At 43.3% G+C, this 20,232-nt stretch overlaps 1 protein-coding gene across 7 annotated transcripts in view; it reads left to right on the forward strand.

Annotated features, from left to right (window-relative positions):
• The window catches only part of ANKRD11 (ankyrin repeat domain containing 11), a 185,137-nt gene that overhangs the window by 52,037 nt on the left and 112,868 nt on the right, over positions 1-20,232 (forward strand). The window lies entirely within an intron of this gene.

A 20,232-nucleotide genomic window follows, 5' to 3' on the forward strand; every position in this document is an offset into this window, starting at 1 on the left:
ACTACTTTATTTAAAGAAGGTGGGGACACATATTTCACAAAATCTGTTAACCCATGTTTTTTTGGTTGAATGTATGTTTGGGATATACCAGGGAACACCTCAGGTCTGGTATTCATTTTGGAGACCTGGAAATTTAAAAATAAGTACAATGTTTGTTATAATTTTTAATATGCTTCTTCAGTGCCTTGTTTCGCCTGAAGTTCAGGTGACTGCAGCTTAATGCTACATGATTGGCTTGATTTTTTTCCTACCTCTTGCCTCTTCTTCAGTAGAATGTTTATGGCAAAATTTTGTGGTGAACAAAGCCCCCCCCCAACTCCTTACTGACATTTACTTGTTGGTGTTTGTGTTGCATTTTTAAAAAGTCTTCATTGAAGAATGAGTGGGCAAATTGCAGCATGAACTACCATGGCAACTTTTAAAGGGTTTCTACCATAGCTGCAAGCCAATAGCTTTTAGTGCTCCAGTGATTTCTGATGTGTAATAGTTTCCAGACCATTTAATTATTTTCTCTTCAATTCCTGTTTGCATCCTCTTAGAAACACCTTTAAAAATCCTCTCCAGAATGTTTGTGTGGTTGGACTTGCATTCAGGTTCTTACTTCTCCCAATTATGATTATTGCCCAAATCTAAGTAGAGAAGAAATACTTCCATGCATCTGGTTACAACATCACTCTTCTTTAGGTTAGTCAGAGCAGAAATGAAAGCTCTGCAGGACACCGAAATTAGCTAGACAGGGTATTTCCTATGTTTGTCATTTATATGCTATATGCAGCTGTCCAAGAGTGCAGTCTTTATGCACAAATTCTAGTACAAGCCTCCTTTTCTTCTTCCAAAGAAGCTGATTTGCATCAAAAACTAGCAAAGCAGCTTGATTGAGAATGAAAGAAAAGAGAAACGTAATTCAACATGTAATCTTAGTTTATCCTAGGATATTGCATTTTGAGTCATTAGGAAAGTGTCTTGCATAATATTTACCAAAAGAACAGCTCTGCTGGTCTATAGCAGGAAAAAGGTGAATAGTTATATGGGTTTCAAGTGAGCAGTTCCTTGGCAGAAGCCACCTCATGGTTTTTGGGACAGTCCCTCTTCTACTAGAAGAGGCTTTTCCCAAATAGCAATGGGGAGCCAGGCTTTGAAGTAAACCCCAGTGTCAGCTTTGTCCTTTCTTTTAGTTTGACAGTACTGTTGATGACCATTACAACATTGGCTGTGCTGCTAACATCACATTAATCAGTTCATCCTTGAATGTCATGTATGTCATCCATCAGTAATAGTCCTCCCAAGTTGTTAATTTGGCTTATCCTCCAGCTTCCTCTGTGTGCATTATGTTCACACTTCAGCCTTAGTCCACTTCTGCAGCGAATGGTGCATTTAATCAGTCTCTGAGGTGCCACAGCACTTTATTTATTTTTCTTTAATTTAGAATACTTTTAACCTGCTTTCTAACAGTATAATCAATCAAAATATACAACCATGAGAAATAATTTCAAACAGCCATGGCAAGCAGTAAATTGCATCTTTAACTGGTCTGTTCCATCAGTTGAAAGATAATCAGAGAGTTGGAAGGAAACTTGAAAGTTATCTAGTCCAACCCCCCTGAATAGAAAAGTTTTCGAGGCCAGCGTAAACTAATCAGACTTCAGGATCTGATTAATTTCTTAAGGGAGATGGTGGCACAATCATGATGCAGCAGAAAATGCAATATTGACCATTCCTACTATTACAAAAGTAGGAACTTGCAGCAATTTGTTGCTACTAGATTTCAGTGCACAGGGGAGTGTATTAGGGAATCGTGTTACAAGTGTCCTGGACCCAGTACAGTTCATAGAAACTAAAAGCTACCCCTTCTCCAGAATAAAACTGCCCATTTATTAAGACCTACTGGGGAGACTGAATTTGCTGCACCGTCTTTAGTTGAGGCCTACTGTGTAGCAGTGGGGAACTGAGTGTCTTCTCTTTTAGAGCACTCTCTCCTTTGTGATAAGACTGACACCTACTCTTAAGTTTTAGATACTTGCTGAAGACCTGGTTATTGGCTCAGGGGCTTTTTCGGCTGTGGCTCCGATCTGGTGGAACACTCTGTCACAAGAGACCAGGGCGTAGCGGGACTTGACATCTTTCCGCAGGGCCTGCAAGACAGAGCTGTTCCACCAGGCCTTTGGCCAGGGCACAGCCTGACACTCTCCCTCGGCAATCTTCGCGGAGCTCTGGCCCAATGGTTGCCAGTGGCTTGAATTAATTAATTTTATAATGAATGATTTTAGAGTGTTGTTTATGCTGTACTTTTGTACTGTTTTATTGTTGTTAGCCGCCCTGAGCCCGGCTTCAGCTGGGGAGGGCGGGATATAAATAAAATTTATTACTATTATTATTATTATTATTAGGCTTTTAATGGAATCACTTCTCAGCCTTTTGGCTACGATCAAGTGTAGAAATTGCTATGCAATAAAAGAGCAGGCAAGAGATTTATTTATTTATTTAGACAGTGTAGGTTTGGGTGTGGGGAGCAAGACCTCCCAAACTCCTGAGCAAACACATAAATTTCTGAATTTAGCAAGGACTGGGAATACACCAGCTAGTTTCCTCATGAGGCCAGCCTGGTGATGGCTCACTGAGGATGGGTCATTGAAGAAACAATGGTGCTGATGGCCAGCCATAAGCCCCTCAGTAGAAGCCATCGACCAGGCAGGAGGCTCTGGCAGGAGGCACTGAGGAATAAATTGCTGGGATTACAGTGGGCAATGGTGCTACCGAATGGGGGAGTTGCATTTTGTAAGGGTTTTCAGGAATAAGTAAGGGACCAGAAGGACATGTGGGGCTGGCCGAAAGGGGCTACACAGATACCGGGGGAGCATGGATGGCTTCTGTTCTGAACCCAAGCTTGCTGAAGACACTCTTGGCGTGTAATGTTCTGCAGCCCTTCCTCAAAACTCAGGTGTAAATATGTACCGTATTGGCCCGAATATAAGCAGCATCTGCAAATAAGCCGCACCTTTAAAATTCAAGGGGGGAGGGGAGGAAAAAAAGACAATACCCGAATATAAATTGCTCCCTTAAAATTCTGCAGGCACAATGTTCCGTTTTGCTGTATGTCTGTTATCATAAAAGCCAATTTTTGTAAGGTTGTGAATTTAAACCGCACTTTAACTTTCCACAGTTGGAATTTTGGGAAAAGTGTGGCTTATATTTGGGCCAATACGGTATAAATAAACCATATTTCTTAAAGAAACAGCAGACTCTGCTGTGCCAAGACCCCTGGAATCTTGCCATCCAAGCTTGTATTTTCTGCTGTCTTCTCATTTCCTCTTTCCTGTTTCCCCTTTCATTAAGGTAGGAGGTAGAGCAGATCTCAGGCTGTTCCACAGTTACTGGTCAAAAATACTTTGTCTACCTAAGGCAGGCATGTCCAAAGTCCATTTCGGGGGCCTAATCTGGCCCCTGTGGCAATTTATTTCCTGGGGTAAAATCCTAAAAAGCTCAGCAACTTTGGGGTAAAAATAATAAAAAAGCTCAGCAACTTCAATCCAAAAAAAGGCCAACAACTTTGGTTGGCCCTTTGGTCAGCCCTCATGGCCCTTCACTTCATCAAATCTGGCCCTCTTTGAAAAAAGTTTGGGCACCACTTCTCTAAGGTCTCTCTCTCTGACCCCCTGGCAAACGTATAACAATACTTTAGAAGCAACTTGAATTTGACGTGCCAACAGACTGGCAAACTGTGAAGCTCATGGGAAATTGGTAGTTTTTTTGTTTTAAATCAGCACTAATAATCAGCCTAATTGCTGTATTCTGTACAAGCTGAAATTTCTGAATTGTTTCCAAGGGTGATCCCACATCAAGTGCATTGCAATAGTATTAGCATGAGGTTACCAGGACATATAGCATAGTGGCTAAATTACTGTCTTCCCAAAAGAGACATAGCTGACATATAATCTATCATACTTGATAGGACAGTAACCTAAACCTGAGAATTCTGGATGAGTCTTAGATCTAGCAGCATCCCCAATATACATACTTGGTTTTTTTCCTATGGCAGTACATCTAGAACCAGCATTTCTATAATATTTTATTGTCATTGTGTCCCAGAACCTTTTCCACATTTTCTGAACATAGCATCAGTTTATTTATCCTCCTGCAGTCTATTATCACCTGTAAATGGTTATTCCTTTCCACATAAAGAAATGAGAAAGAATTGGGAGGTACAGCCCACTCCAAAACTCCAGACTTCCCTAGTAGTTTCACATGGAGATTTAAAAGCATAGTGACCAGAACAGAGCCCTGTGGAAGTCCACAGGGAAGAGCAGCAGTCCACAGCACCACCTTCTTCGAAAACGTATTGTGAGCAGAACAATCTGTGTACATCAATAAGCTTTGGGCCAAATCTCCTCCTGCACCAACACATTTGGAATACAGATACCCTAAAATCCTGTCCAGTCTAGTACTTCATTTGGGTGCAAGTAATGCTCAAACATGTAGCCCCCATACCATTTTTTAAAAATACATACAAACGAATGACGAACAAAATAATCTTTGAGCAGTCACAAATAATACGGTCACTGCCATACCATCAGTAAACTGTCCTCTATGAGACTTCTAGCATAATTTCTAGCCCAATACAGGCAACTCCCCATCTGTGTGTGCCCTGTTTGCATGTGGAAATGATCCTGGAAATGAGGAGCACCCTGGAGAGTCCTTCTGGCTCATGAGGAGAACTTCCTTAGAGCCCAAAGAGGACATCCTCTTCGGAGAGCCTCCATGCGAGGCTGAGGGGCTTTCTCAGCTGACACCCAGGGAAGCAGTGACTGCTTGGTGTGCTATCCCACACATCAGCTGTTCGGTGGGGAAGCTGACTCACCAGAATACTCCCCATTTTACACAATTTTGTTTATGCGTACATGGGGTTGAAATGTAACACTTGTTTAAATGCAGAATCCCCTATACATGTTTTAGGGAAAGTCATTCTCATGTATGCTATCCCACACCAATAACTGTCATTGTACACATCATGAAAAAGGAATTGGGATGTGCAGCAACCAATAAGATTTGAGCTACCCAAAAATGCCACTGCTGCATCACCAGAAGACTGTCTCTTACAAATCTCCTTAGCATTGTGTTAGGCTTAACAGTAATTCTTTTGGAATGTATTTCTGCAACTGCAGGGCCATCACCAAGAAAGCCCTTTCTCTTGTACCTGCCAACATGATTGATCTTACTGGTGAGCATGCAAGTAGAACTTGCAGTCTTGAGCTTAACAAATGGGTCAGAGTGAAGATGGTTCTTCAGGTAGGCTGGCCACTGATTGTTTAAGGTTTTAAAGATTAATGCTATTAACTTTAACTGGGCCAGGAAGTGCATTGGCATTTTGCACAATTGGTGCAAAAATGGTGTTGTGCTTGGGCTTCAAATATTTAGGCAGTTGCATACTGAACCATACTGAAATTTCCAAATCTTGTACATTTTCCAGAATAAACCACAGTCCATTAAGACTCTTGAAATGGTCTTTTGTTGCAAACTGAGACTGGTTGGGCATCTTGAGTGTAGTCTGCACTTATTGCTGCCACTTATTACCAAAGGAAGACTTTAACAGGAATGGTTAGAGGTCCAGCACAAATCATATTAAAATTATTAGAAGGCAATTTTGAAAGGCCAATTAATCAGAAAAATCTAATTCCACTGCACTGGCAAAATAATAGAATAGGATTACAGGCTTATCCTTCCAGAAAGAGATAAAAATTCATAAAGATTTTGTGTTATGAAGTATTCATGTTAAAATAGCAAGAAATAGAATGCTGCAAAGATAATCAAAAAGAAAAAAATGAGAACAGGAGCATGTACTTTCAAAATGTAAAACCTGTATAGGTAGTAAAGAAATAGACATCATATTAGTAAAATGTTGGGATGGGAGGATTGAGATTTTTTAGCTTCAGTTGGTGTTTAGTTCATGCCATTTTAATTTTCAGAGGAGCAGCATCTTTGAGGAAGGAAACTGGGAGCAAGAACAAATGTTTTTAATTGCCTTTATTACTCACTCCTAGAAAGAACTGTTCAGTTGTTTGGAGTGTATGCTTATCAAAAGTGAAGTGGAAAGAAGCCAGTATTCTATAAATTTGCATTGCATCTAGCCAACATTAATATTTTTTGTTGTTGCAAAGAAAAATGGGATCATCTGCATAGAAGTGCAGCTTATGGGGAAAATGTGTAAGGAATATTTATTTCAAAAGATTATAACCTTGCTTTTCTTTCCCATGGGATTTATACTCTGCTCCACGCGGGATACACAACTATATTCGGCTAGTGAGTTCCTCTTCCTCCTTGCACTTTATTAATTCCAGCAGATTTTTAGTTCATACAAAGGGCAGCTGTAAAGAACAGCACGCTCACAGTTCCCTATCACGTGCTTCAAACAGCCAAACTGTTATCTACAGAAAGGGGGCGACGGCAAAGTGACAGTTCAGTTCACCAGTCTTATTTTAAACTGTACAAGGTTTTTCTTCTCTCTATATTTTAGTTTGCTCGTCCACTCTTCAAGCCACTAGCCACCTGTCTCCTTTTCAGCAGAGAGCACAAGGCGCTCCTTTTTACTCAGCGATACCTGCTCTGAATGCAGCTCATGTAGCAAAGCAATGTCAGTGTGAGAGAGGCAGCACGCACCATTCTGCAGCCAGAGGAAGATGAATTAAAAGGAAGCCAGGGCAATATGAAAGGGCACAGATGTGAGCATCTTCCTTGCAGGGGACCGCACAGTTCACTTGCTAGCTTGTAAATGCCAGAGGAAGGGCTTCTTTCCCTCCCTTCTCTCTCTCTCTCTCTCCCCCCCCACTTATTGATATGGAACATGTAGAAGCATGTAGTGCTCAGTGTGCAATACACAAAGAACTATTAGTAGCAGCCTGTCAGTGTTTGAGGTTCCTAGCTTGACTTGCATCAGTCTGCTGACTGAATGAGCTTCACACATGAATTGATGAAGTAAAGAGGAGAAATGATGACACCAGCAAGCTCCAAGGCACTAGAATTCAATGAGTGGCTTTACTCTCAGTAGGGCTCGGTTCACTCATCAGGGGATACCATCTCCCATTGAAGAGAGATACCAATGTATAAGTTTGAGGTGCAGGAGTAGACTATAGTCCAATCTTTTCAGGTCCTTGGGATGTATTTTCACTGTATGAATGCAACACAGTGCCAAGAATTTAAAATTGTGTTCCAGCTGGATTACTGGTATTGGCATAAACGGGGAGCGGGTGGCGCTGTGTCTAAACCACTGAGCCTCTTGGGCTTGCCGATTGGAAGGTCAGTGGTTCAAATCCATGTGACAGGGTGAGCTCTCGTTGCTCTGCCAATCTTGCAGTTCGAAAGCACACCAGTGCAAGTAGATAAATAGGTATCGTTGCAGCGGGAAGATAAACGGTGTTTCCATACTCTCTGGCTTCCGTCATGGTGTCCCATTGTTCCAGAAACATTTTAGTTGTGTTGGTCACATGACCTGGAAAGCTGTCTGTGGACAAATGCCAGCTCCCTTGGCCTGAAGCAAGATGAGCGCCGCACCCCATAGTCACCTTTGACTGCACTCAGTGGCGTAGCGTGGGGGGGGGTGCAGGGGGCCCCGGCCGCACCGGGCGCAACATCTGGGGGTTAGGGTTAGGGGCGCAAATCCACGGGTTAGGGGGCGCAAATCCACAGGTTAGGGGGCGCAAATCCACGGGTTAGGGGGCGCAAATTACTTGCCTTGCCCCGGGTGCTGACAACCCACGCTACGCCACTGACTGCACTTAACTGTCCAGGGGTCCTTTACCTTTTACCTTTTTTATTGGCATAAATATCAGTCTGCCATTGCTGCCTAGGGCAAAACAGTTGCCATTTTCTGTCAGTAGAAGAAATATACATAGTAAGGAGAGAATGAGCAAGAGAGTTTAAATCACGGATGGAGAATCTGGTGTGCCTGATGGTAGACTACAGTTCCCATCATCTCTGACCATTGACTATGCTGGCTAGGGCTAATGGGAATTGGAGTCAACAACATATGGAGGGCTCCAGGTTGCTTATCACTGATCTAAATGGAGTGCAAATATTAAAGTAAATGTACACTAATAAATAATGCAACATTTAACATCAAAAGAGTTTCACATACATCTAGCCTAGTTGTTTTACATGCTGTGCTGTTCCAAACCTATAAAGTTACCAGTTGTTTATTGAAAGCTTCAAGTAGGAGTAGTGAAAATCCCTGCATTGCTGCATGGAAATGTCATTTGGAATATATTCTAGGGAATGGGGACCCCAGATTGCTGCAGTCACAGTTTAATGTACTGTTCACTTCAGGAATGACATGTGTAAGAAGTATTCTTGCCTTGCAAATAAGCTTACTGTTAGTTTGGATTGTTTATATGACTGTGAAAAGCATTTTTTGTTTTTTTAAAAGCAATGACCAACTGTACAAATGTCAGTTAAAAGGCTTAGATGATAGACTACAGTTGCAAACAAACATAATAAGAGCAAATGAAGTTATGACACAATGTAAAAACCAAAATGCACTAAATCCCTTTTGCAAAAAGCATTTCCTCTGCCAGTCTGGAGTACAAAGGAATGCAAATGTAACATAATGAACACAGTTGAATGCACAACATCAGTGATGCATGTCAAAGTGCAAATACAGCTCGTAGTTTGAAATGGTGGAACAAAAGTTGTGGTTGAGCAGCCTGCAAATTGAAAGAGGGCCTATGCACTTTTGATGGGAAGGGAAGTTTGGAGGGCTGGAGATTGTGGGTCAGGGAGCCAAACAGATACATGGGCTATACAGAGTTGATAAGTCTCATTCCAGACTCTTAACAAGAATGCTGCGAAAACTTTTGTCAGTTTTTGCTTCTCAGTCTTGAAACAGAAGTTATGTAGGAAAGTTGAGGTTGTTATATTTCATATACTGTATAGCTTTGAACTAAACAGTCAGTCTCAATGAAGGCTTCCAAATCCTCCTCTTCTTCTATGGCGATCACTCATAGCCGAGTAAGATTGTCTTCCATGAACACGGTCTTAGCGGTGTGTACAAAGCTGAAAGTGAATGAACTACCGCTAAAACCTTATGTTCATTTTTCACATGGTCTAGTCCTCACCTGAAGACTGCAAAAATAAAGCCATGCTTCCCCTGCTCACCTCCCTAATATTCTTAAGAGCAGGGGTCAGCAAGGTTTACTTCGCCTGGGCCGGTTCACTCCAGCGGAGATCCCTCTGTGGGTCGGAACGCGTGTGTGCGTGCGTGACCGCGATTTCCAGTATCTGTGTCTGCGCAGACACGATTTCCGGTGTCTGCGCAGTTGTGATTTTCGGCATCTGAGCATGCGCAGGTGCAGACGTGATTTCCGGCACCGCAGAAGCGAGTCCCTGTGCCGTGCTGTGCCGGTTTAGCGCAGCGTGCAGGGACTCGCGGAGTAGGCGGCTCGGTTCAGGGGTGACTTGGGGGCCAATTAAACGACCCCCATGGGCCGCTTGTGGTCCATGGGCCTTAGGTTGCCTACCCCTGCTTAAGAGGGTCTCTTCTCCAGTCTTCAGAGAATGGCTGGAAGTAGAGAGGCAGAAAAAGGTCCTCCTTTCACTTTGCAGACAAGCCCTGGATTCTTCCTACGCCTTCTTTCCTTCATATAAATATATCTTTTTGGCACCACAGTTAACACGTATTAAAGACCTTTACAGCTTATGGCAGACCCACCTTGAGTGTCCAGTTTGCAAACATAAGACTTACCGTATTTTTCCATGTATAAGATGTCCCCTAGATCTATTGGAAGTCTGGCGGGGAGGAATTTCTCTTCACACACTCTCAGCACTTGCATTGGCAGTTTTAATCTGAAATCTTAGGCGCAGTACTGCACCAAGAGCTCAGAAACTGCTTGCGCCTATGAAATTCCCTGTTGGAAAATGCACCTAGAACAATGGGAGTTTTGAATGCTGCTTCAAAGTCCATGGCACCTTTAGTAAAAGCTGTTCTCCAATTGAAGCACTCACGGGCCAGTGATTGCTTGTTCAAAAGTCACCTAGTAAACTAAATGGCTGAACTGGATTTTTTTTTTTTTTAACCCAGATCTCTCAAATGCAACTTCAAAACAAAATCCATAGCAGCACACTGTCCTTCTTAATAGCCCCAGGGCTAGTATATATTACTTCTATGGAGGTAATGTCTAAATCTGGCAGCAACAGAGGAAAGATGAATGGTGTGGGAAGTCCCCACACTCTCACTGTTTTTTCCTATCTGATCTACCTGTGCAATTTGATAAGATTTAGATCTGCTGCAGCATGGAATCCAGCCATGGTGAAGTAGTATTAGAACTGGGCATGAGAGAATATTCAGAGTGGTTGTAATTTACATGTATTTTTTATTGATTTAAAGTATTTCCAGGCCACCTTTAAGAGTAAATCCACTCAAGGTGGCTTAATAATATACCGTATTTTTCGCACCATAGGACGCAGTTTTTCCGTCTTAAAAACTAAGGGGAAAAGTCTGTGCGTCCTATGGAGCGAATGCAGGGGGGGAGGCAAGCAGGAAAAGCCCCCAAGAGCCACACACAAGCTTCGCACGGCTCTTGCGGGCTTTTCCCCAGGAGGGAGAAGGGACTGACGCGGCCAGTCAGTCCCTTCTCCCTCCTCTAGAAAAGCCTTGCGCAATCTCTCCAGTCGTGGGAGGCTGCGCAAGGCTAAAGAGGAAGCCCGGGCAGCGAGCGCGATCCATCCCGCTCACTGCCCGGGCTTCCTCTTTTGCCTAGCACGCCTCTTCAGCCGCAGGAAGCTGCACAAGGCTAAAGAAGCCAACTTTTAAAAAATCTCTCTATCTCTACCTCTTTTTCTTTTTTCGTCCTTTCTCCACCCCCTTATTTTCCTCTGGATCAGTGTTTTAATCAAGATTAACGTTTTAGTTTGGAGGGGGGGAATATTATAAAAAAGGAAACTTTGCAGCTTTTATTTTAGTATACAATAAAAACAGATTAAACAAAACACAAGAGAAGGAACTAGCATAGAAGAAGAAGAGAAAAGGGAAAGAGGGAGGATACAAAGCCATTTACCAGAGGTAGATCTTAACCCTTGCCTCACCTGGGAGCTTCTCTGGGCAGGAATTCCCTCGGCTTAAGTGGGGTGAGGGAAGAGTGGCAGGTAGGGGGGTACCTACCTAGACAGTGAAGCCACATGTCTCTCCAATGAAAATTGGGAGTGGGCATTGTGTGAAGTGGCCGTGGATCTCCTGCCACAGAAGTTTAGGACTGTATAGAGTTGGGAGGGCCACCCGAGGGTCATCTAGCCCAGCCCCCTCACAATGTAGGAATCACAGCTAAAGAACGCCAGGCAGATGGTCCCCCAACCACTGCTTAAAAGCCTCCAGTGGTGGAGACCCCCAACAACTTCCGAGGTCACAGAATTGCAGGGTTGGAAGGGAATCCCAGGAGTCATCTAGTCCAGCCCCGGTGGACAGCGGGCACGATCCATCCCGTTGTGCAAGGCTAAAGATGCTGCTCAAGGCTAAAGAGGAAGCGCACAGCCTGTCCGTTGCTCTTTGGGGCTATTTTTTCCCTTGATTTCCCCCTCTAAAAACTAGATGCGTCCTGTGGTCCGGTGCGTCCAATAGAGCGAAAAATACGGTATATACAAGAACAGCATCAGTTAATGAATCATAATTATAATAGGATCATAGAATAACACACATCCACCCACAGATATTAAAATGCAGTACAAAATACAGTGGTACCTCAGGTTACAGACGCTTCAGGTTACAGATTCCACTAACCCAGAAGTAGTACCTCGGGTTAAGAACTTTGCTTCAGGATGAGAACAGAAATCGTGCGGCGGCAGTGGCGGGAGACCCCATTAGCTAAAGTGGTGCTTCAGGTTAAGAACAGTTTCAGGTTAGGAACGGACCTCCGGAATGAATTAAGTTCTTAACCAGAGGTACCACTGTATAGCTAAAATTGTTAACATCCAGTTAAGCTGCACACAAGGGTTATCTAGTCCAACTCCCTGCAATGCAGGAATCTTGGCTGAAGCATCCATGACAGATGACCATCCAACCTCTGCTTAAAAACATCCAAGGAAGAAGAGTCCACCACCTCTTGTGGGAGTCAAGCAGCTTATACTATCAGAAAGTTTTTTTGAATGTTTGGTTGGAATCTCCTTTCTTGTAACTCGAAGTCATTGGTTTGAGTCCTGCCCTCTAGGACAGGAGAAAACAAGTATGTTCCCTTTTCCATGTGACAGCCCTTAAGATGTTTGAAGATGGCTATCATATCTTCTCTCACTCTCCTCTTTTCCAGGCTAAACATACCCAACTCCTTCAAGTGCTCCCCATAAGGCTTAGTTTCCAGACCCTTAATTGTCTTAGTTGCCTTTCTCTGCACACGTTCCAGCTTATCAACATCTATGATTTCAGTCAGTCAACCAGCTACAAATCCACCTAACAGTTACCTCGTTCAACCCACATTTTACCAGCTTGCTGGTACTGTTGGCAAACAGGTTATCTTGGGAACTAAGCTATGTCTCTTACCCATTTTTGATGGTGCCAGTGCTGACCTTCTCAACAGTAATTCTATATCTGTTGGTTTCCACTTGTCTAGGGTGGAAAGACACATCTTGTTATTCTGTGGGTGGCTGCCATAGTAAAGGTGTCCTATGCATCAATTGCCTAACCCCCATAATACTTGGGTGGCCACATTCTTAGCCATCTGAATTTATTGTCATCTTTAAAGGCAGCTCCACATAGAGCACATTACAGTAGTCCAGCTTGATTGCCATAAGTGCATGGGTAACCAAAACAAGGCCAGACCTTTCCTTACAGAGATACAGCTAGCCTATCCTGGTGAAATGCAGTATAAGCCACCACTGCTACCTGCTCTTCCCAAGTTAGCACCAAGTCCAAGAGAACTCTTAAACCACACACAAAGTCCTTCATAGGAGGTACAGCCACACATAAGGCAAGTTGTAGACCACTATCTGAAGTACTCTGTGTCACTACCCATAGTGTCTCAGCTTATTTGCCCTATTCACCTTAGAACTCCCTCTAGGCACTGGTTCAGTAATTGCACAGTTTCCTTGGGATTAGGAGATGGAAATCCGAGATATTGATGAGACTTTAGCCCAAACCTCAATCTAACTTCCCCCAACAGTTTTATGTAATTGTTAAAAAGTTGGGGGGGGCAGGGTGGAACTTAGTGGCATTCCATGCACATACTTTCTTGACCTCTGTGACACTCTCTCCCCACATCTCTCCTGGTTGCTTCATTTTGCTTCTTCTAGTTTCTTAGATCACCCAGACTCTCTCCATCCCCAGTCACCCCACTTTCTGTTCAACTGCTCAGATGGCAGCCTCAGCCTCGTAAAGCACATAGAGTTGAAAGAGGAAGTGGTACAGTGTGCCACTCTTTCAGCTTCCTTCTGTGTACTTTCCAGTTCAGTGAGGGGAAGTAACTATGCTTGCCATCTCATGACAAATATGGCAGTGAGTGAAGGGGCTCCAAGGTTCATAGGCACCAGGGAAGGTCCTTAAGGGTACCATTGTACCCATGGGCCAGTGTTAGAAACTCATGTATATAAGCTAGGCATCAAAATGGCTCCTTAAATCAAGGTTATAGTCGCTAAAATGGAATGTCTAGCTGACATTTTGGGGTAAGACGGCTCTAAAGTCTTATGTTTTAAAAATGCTGGACTGACTGTGATTGATTTCCAATTAAACATCTGGCTAGTTCAGTTGATAATCTTGAGCTAGCTTAAGAACGTTGATAACTTAAAGAAGAAAAGTCACTTGGTCCAGGGACAGTCCACACATATATTGGCCTATTCTTGCCTCTTTTTCTTGATGGTGACTGCTGCTGCTCAGGCTGTACATAAAAGCCATTTTGGTTCCAGAAATTCATCCTGTGTGCAGATAAAATGCAACTGATAGAATTCTACAGGATGTGGTATTAGTGTGTGAAAACAGTCCAGATCCAGTGATCCCCAGGCACGTACCTCCAGATGGTGGCGACATCAGGTGCCATCCTGGCACCCAGGCATCTTCATTTGGTTGCGCCTTGTGCCTGGCTAATTTTGAACACTTCCATGGTCATCATGGTGGTAGTCCTGAGTCTAGTAGAACCAATAGAGTTGCACTCCTTCCTTCTATTCCCTCTCATAAGCCATCTACCAGGGTGACGTAAAGTCTTTCTATCATGAAACCAGGTCTGAAAGTAAACTGGAATGGATCTAAATCAGAATCATGCAACACTAACAGGATGGCAGATGTCTGCAGCTTGAGACAGAAATCATCTATACCTATCTGATTCATTTGCTCCTTCTGTCCTGCTCACAGAGAGCTTCTCTATCACATGGTGTGTTAAAGCTTAAAACATTGTTTGCCAAGCACTTTTGAGATCCCCTCACAAAGGCACTAGAGAGAAGCTATGGGATTATGTAGATTTTATATTTATATCTCTTGAGGAATGAATGAATGATGTTAATTAGGTCTTCAACAGAGAGAAAAAGTGGAAGTCTTCTTTCCAGGCACTAGGCACTCTTGGGCACTGTTGCACCTTGGCTCAACGATATACCCAGGAGCACCCCAGACCTCTGAATTTGAGTGACCCAGGGATGCTAAAACTAGGTCAAAGTTTGTTAGATTTACAGAAACCTACTGTTTCAGTGAGATATAGGTATCCTGCTAGAGGACAAAACAGACTCTTCACATCTGCAAACTGAATTTCAAAATAGCATTTACCTTAACTGTTACTCAAAGAAAATCCCACCATCCTCATTTCAGTCATTGGGGAGCTGATATCTGTTCTTAACTACCTAAATTAGTTAGATTACATTTCAAATGATATAAAAGGCTTACAGACAAGAAGGGAGAGGAGCAGTTGCTCGTTCGTGGATGACATATTTGGAAGAGATGTCTAATCAACAGAACTGAATCTAAATGGAATCTATACAGTTAACAAAGCACAAAGACACAGAACAACCAAGTCCGAGAGGCAAAAGGTTAACAGGCTCTAGTAGTGGAATGGAAAGACAGAGATGACTGTAGTTCGGCCAAAAGGAGTACCAAAAAGTACAGCATATTTCAGATCCCCTCCTTCTCCCCAGTGTTAGAAACTGGGATAGGAATGCTAGGAGCCACGTGGCTCCTGAGACCTAGGTTGTGGGCACCAAAACAAAATGTCCAGGTGCCCTTCCTTTTTTTTTGCTGCCCCCCTCCACCAGACCAGGCAGCCCTGCAGCCAAAATGAAAATAAAAATGCCTCTGGGTGAATTGGGGTCTGCAAAGTAGTGCTGCAGCAAAAGATGCATCTTTTGCTACATCTCTACCCCACCAAAAACCTGATTCACCCAGCAACAGGGCAGCAAAAAATGTGTTTTAATTTTTTTTATATAAAAAAATTCAGCCGGGTGAATCAGGGGCTGCTGGGTAGAACACCTGATTCACTGGGTACCACAGCAGCAGCAAAAAACCAAAGACGCATCTTTTGCTGCTGCGCTACCAGGTGAATCAGCTGTTTGGCGGGTAGAAGGGTAGTAAAAGATGCACCTGGATCTCTCCATCAAGTCACAAATGGCTGGTTGCCAGTCGCAAGATGTGACTGGCATCCGCTAATTTTGAACCCTGCATTTCCCTCCATCCAGTCATCTGCAGCTGCCTATTTGCAGCATACCTGACTTACAGATAAACCAATGGCCTCCTATAAGTAGTCTTGTGGTCACAAATCAGGCCAGTCGTTGATATTATGGAGAATAGGCTGGTGATTCAGATTTCTTTCCAAAGATAAACTTTTAGCGACTTCCAGCCATTTAGAATCCTATAAGTTAAGATTGTGTCCTAGTACTGGGCACACCCATCAAACAGTGGTGTTTAAGTGGTATTCTAGATACCAATTAATTGGTAATCTAGATAAATAAGTTAAGATTTTGTCCTAGTACTGGGTTTTGTTTTTTTAAAAAGAGAAATCTGGGTTGAGCAGTGACTCTTTCTTTCTCAGTGCACAAAACTAACATATTTGCATGATCATAAAGTCTTAATTTATTGGAAGGGCTGTAACTCAGTAGTAGAGTATCTGCTTTGTATGCTGAAGTACCATTGTTCAACCTCCAGGTAGGGCTGGGAATGAGCCCACTCTGGAATCCCAGAGAGCCCCTGCCGATCAGTGTAGTACTGGGCTAGATGGTCTTACTCAATATAATGCAGTTTCCTATGTTCCTATGAGGGACGTGGGTGGTGCTGTGGTGTAAACTACTGAGACTCTTGGGCTTGCTGATCAGAAGGTCGGCGGTTCAGTTCCCCACGATAGGGTGAGCTCCCGTTGCTTGGTTCCAGCTCCTGCCAACCTAGCAGTTCGAAAGCATGCCAAAAAAGTGCAAGTAGATAAATAGGTAGCGCTCCAGCAGGTAGGTAAACCGCGTTTCTCTGTGCTGCTCTGGTTTCGGCGTTCCGTTATGCCAGAAGCGGCTTAGTCATGCTGGCCACATGACCCGGAAAAACTGTCTGCAGACAAACACTAGCTCCCTTGGCCTGTAAAGTGAGATGAGCGCCGCAACCCCAGAGTTGTCTGCGACTGGACTTAACTGTCAGGGGTCCTTTACCTTTACCTTTATGTTCCTGTGACATGCACATTAACTTGACTGTTTTCTGTTGTCCAAGTGCCCAGAAACATTGAGGGCTGTATGTAGTGATTTTGCACTACCAAAAAACACTTCCACTGGAGCAAAGTGGAGCCCCCAGTCAGTTTTTGCTGATCTTGCTTCACACTGAACCATTTTATGGGTGGGGTGCAGTTTGCACTGCGCTGTGTGGGATAAGCAAAAATTGGATACCTGGTCTTTCATGAACAGAAGTAGTTTCTGCTAGGTGTAAAGTCATAATTATGTGTGCATGTGCCTACTGAAGACCATCCTTTTTCAACAAGCATTTTACATGCAGATTTTTTATGACAGTCTGCATCTGTGTTGGATTTGACACCCTCACAAATAATAGTGTTTATTGGATTGTTCTGAGGTGTTTTATGGGAAGTGATTCATCAAATAAATAAATGGAATTTGTAATGTTAACTTTTTACTTAATATGTAACCTGCATCTTTTTCCACTGGCATCTCCAGGGAAGATTGGGAGAGATTACTTGTTTGAAATCTGGTGAGCCGCCACCAGTTGTAGACTGTACTGAGCTACATTGACTGGTGGATCTGACTCCGTATAAGGAAACTTCCTATGTTCCTCCATTAGGGCAAAGCTTTTCTGCTGTTCAGAAGCAATAATTTTTCTGGCATGGATAGAAGTTTCAAATTTGGGCTTTGTAAATTCAGACTTTAGACATCTGAGTAGCATTCTGAAAGAGCAAAAAATTTCTTCAGTATTTGAGCATATGCATGTGTCAAATGTTTGCTTTGCTTCTGCTAGGATGAGGTATGTGTGTTCTCTTCATGGAGAAAAAAAAAGAAAGCTTGGCAATGACTTTGTATAAAGATAGACAGTTAGAACCATTTGTTAGAACCATTTTATTGCTTGGTGTTGAGCATGGAGGCATTTTCTTACAGAGGACCTTCCAGGTATGTTCCAAGCTGTGGCTTAAAATGTCTTTAAAATTGCAGCTTATTGTTGGGAAAAGCACCCCCAAATTTATTTCTTATAACTTTTAGAGAAGAGCTTGTGAATTGTTTGTAGTCTTAGTTTCTGATTCTGCTGTACATATTCTGTAATCTTGTTAATAACATTTTAAGCAAATTTCCTGGCTTTCATCTACTGAGGCAATGTATTCCCCCACCCACCTAGCACCACAGAGTTCTCAACATGAGCCACAGAAGATGGACTTCAGGGTAGAGGGGTTGGGGGTATCAGTTGACCACATAACACCATGTTTGTCTTTCTTCTTTAGTGACCTAACCAGGCATGAGAAGATGGAGGGGCATGCATTTGGCAGAGGACAACTGAATTTGCCTTATCCAAATTTACAAGCACTTAATTTTTAATTCCTACAAGACTTTGTCACATTATAAGAAGTGAAAGCTATATTTTATTTGCTCTACTCTTTAAGCCCCAACCAACTAGTCCTATTCCAGTGTGGTTTTGTTATTTTCCAAAACACAATAAGGGCCAAAAGCATGGGCTTAAAGAGTATTTCCAGCAAAACTGATCGACCACAAACAGTGGGTCCGTTTTATTTGGGATGTGTTTAGGAATTTTGTGATGGGCTTCTCTCCACATGATCATTATTCAGGATTGTGTGTCTCATGTGTCACTCCAATCCATTGTTATTTCTTCCTTTTGTAGTATGTAGTGGAAGATCAGGGATCGGCAAGGTTTACCTCACCTGGTCCGGTTCACTCCAGTGGAGATCCCTCCGTGGGCTGGATCGTGCATGTGTGTGAGCGCGTGCACCCGTGATTTTTGGTGCCTGCGTCTGCACAGACTCGTTTTCTGGTGTCTGCATCTGCGCAGACACGATTTTGGGTGTCTGCATCTGCGCAGACACGATTTCCAGCGCCGCAGAAGTGAGTCCCTGCACCACACTATGCTGATTTAGCACTGCATGCGGGGACTCTGAGCGGGCAGCTCGGTTCTGCGGCGGCTCTTGGGTTGGTTAAACGACCCCTGTGGGCCGCTTGTGGCCCATGGGCCTTAGGTTGCCTACAACTGTGCAAGATCTGTATTCATGAGATCTTGCTGTTCTTGTTACATCTTCTGAGGTAATCAGTGATACACAAGTGCTGCTATTGTCACTGGGTTTCCTCAAAGGTTCCTAACCATGGCTAGAGCAGAGTCTGAGAATCAGATTTGTATCTTGCAGGCTCTGGGTCAGAGAGTGGGGGTGTCTGTACAATGTTTACTTCATTGAAGAAACTTGCCCTGAGAGAGAGAATGAGAATGAATTGAGAAGGCTGAGTGTTGGGGGTGAAATCCTTACCATATTAATTTTGTCAATCTGTGTACAAGTAGCTGAGAAATAGAAAGCTTGTTCCTGCCATATTTTTCTTGAACCTTGTCTTGGTGTACTATAAGAGGTCTTGAACTGCAGCAGATGATCTGACCAAAGCACGTAGGCTGAAGTAAGCATAGCTTTAAAGCTGCCATTCAGAATTGTGTTAAGTGTAATGTTGTGCTCTCGGCTTCAACCTCACTGTTTAATTAAGTATTTGCAGTTGAAGGGCAAAACCTTCCTTAGTGAGGAACACCACAATGCCATCTAGAATTCAGAGCAGATTTTGAAGGCTGCTCTACACATGACATTTGCTTACACAGGTGGTGAGGAAAATGTGTACATAGTAGTGTTTGGAGATGTTGGCATCTATATGTGTATGTTTGAGTTTTGAGTAGCACTACCTACCCAAAGTGTACATGGGGGGGGGGGGAGCCATGTGCCAAGTTCAGATCTGGTGGTGTACTAGTGCAGATAAAAATCAAGGGGGAAATGGGCCTTCCTTGAATGAGAGTTTGCTGCTCTAAATTTCCACACAAAGTCAGATCGTGACTAGACTTTCTGGCATTGACTTGAAGGTTGTTCCTTTGCTTTGCCTTACTAAAAGTACTGTTGTACTTGAATCAGTTTCTGTTACATGGCTCCATTTTCACAAAAAAATTGTTTTAAATACAGTGGTACCTCAGGTTAAGTACATAATTCGTTCCAGAGGTCTGTTCTTAACCTGAAACTGCTCTTAACCTGAAGACCACTTTAGCTAATGGGGCCTCCCGCTGCTGCCGCGCCGCTGGAGCACAATTTCTGTTCTCATACTGAAGCAAAGTTCTTAACCCGAGGTACTATTTCTGGGTCAGCGGAGTCTGTAACCTAAAGCATATGTAACCTGACGCGTATGTAACCCGAGGTACCACTGTACTGAACTCATATAAGTTTCTTGTTAGTTTGTTTAGCAACTGTATTTATTATTTCAATTGTGAAATTGTGATTTATGGGTAAGATTCTTGTGTGTGCAAAGATGACCACAAAACTGTTTTTTCTTTCTTTTGAAAAATCATTTTAGCAAAACATAGTGCAGCTCCAGTTTGTAGGGTGCAGGGAGGCAACAACAGCATTAGCGGATGTAGAAGTAGCTGGAATGAGAAGCTTTTGTGCCATTAATAACAGTTTTGGCTGGCAGCCAAGGCTCAGAGTGTGGGATTAGCCTGAACAATCAAGACTGCAGGATCAAAACAAGGAGGCAGGAACAGCGAGGTCACACTGCTGCCATCTGCGTTGCCGCAGTGCTGGGAGGGGAACGGAAAAAGATGGGGGCAGGGCTGAATGAGAAACGTGCTGC

Source organism: Podarcis liolepis (genome assembly GCF_965112155.1).
Source record: "Podarcis liolepis genome assembly, chromosome: 7".
Classification (NCBI taxonomy): Eukaryota; Metazoa; Chordata; class Lepidosauria; order Squamata; family Lacertidae; genus Podarcis; species Podarcis liolepis.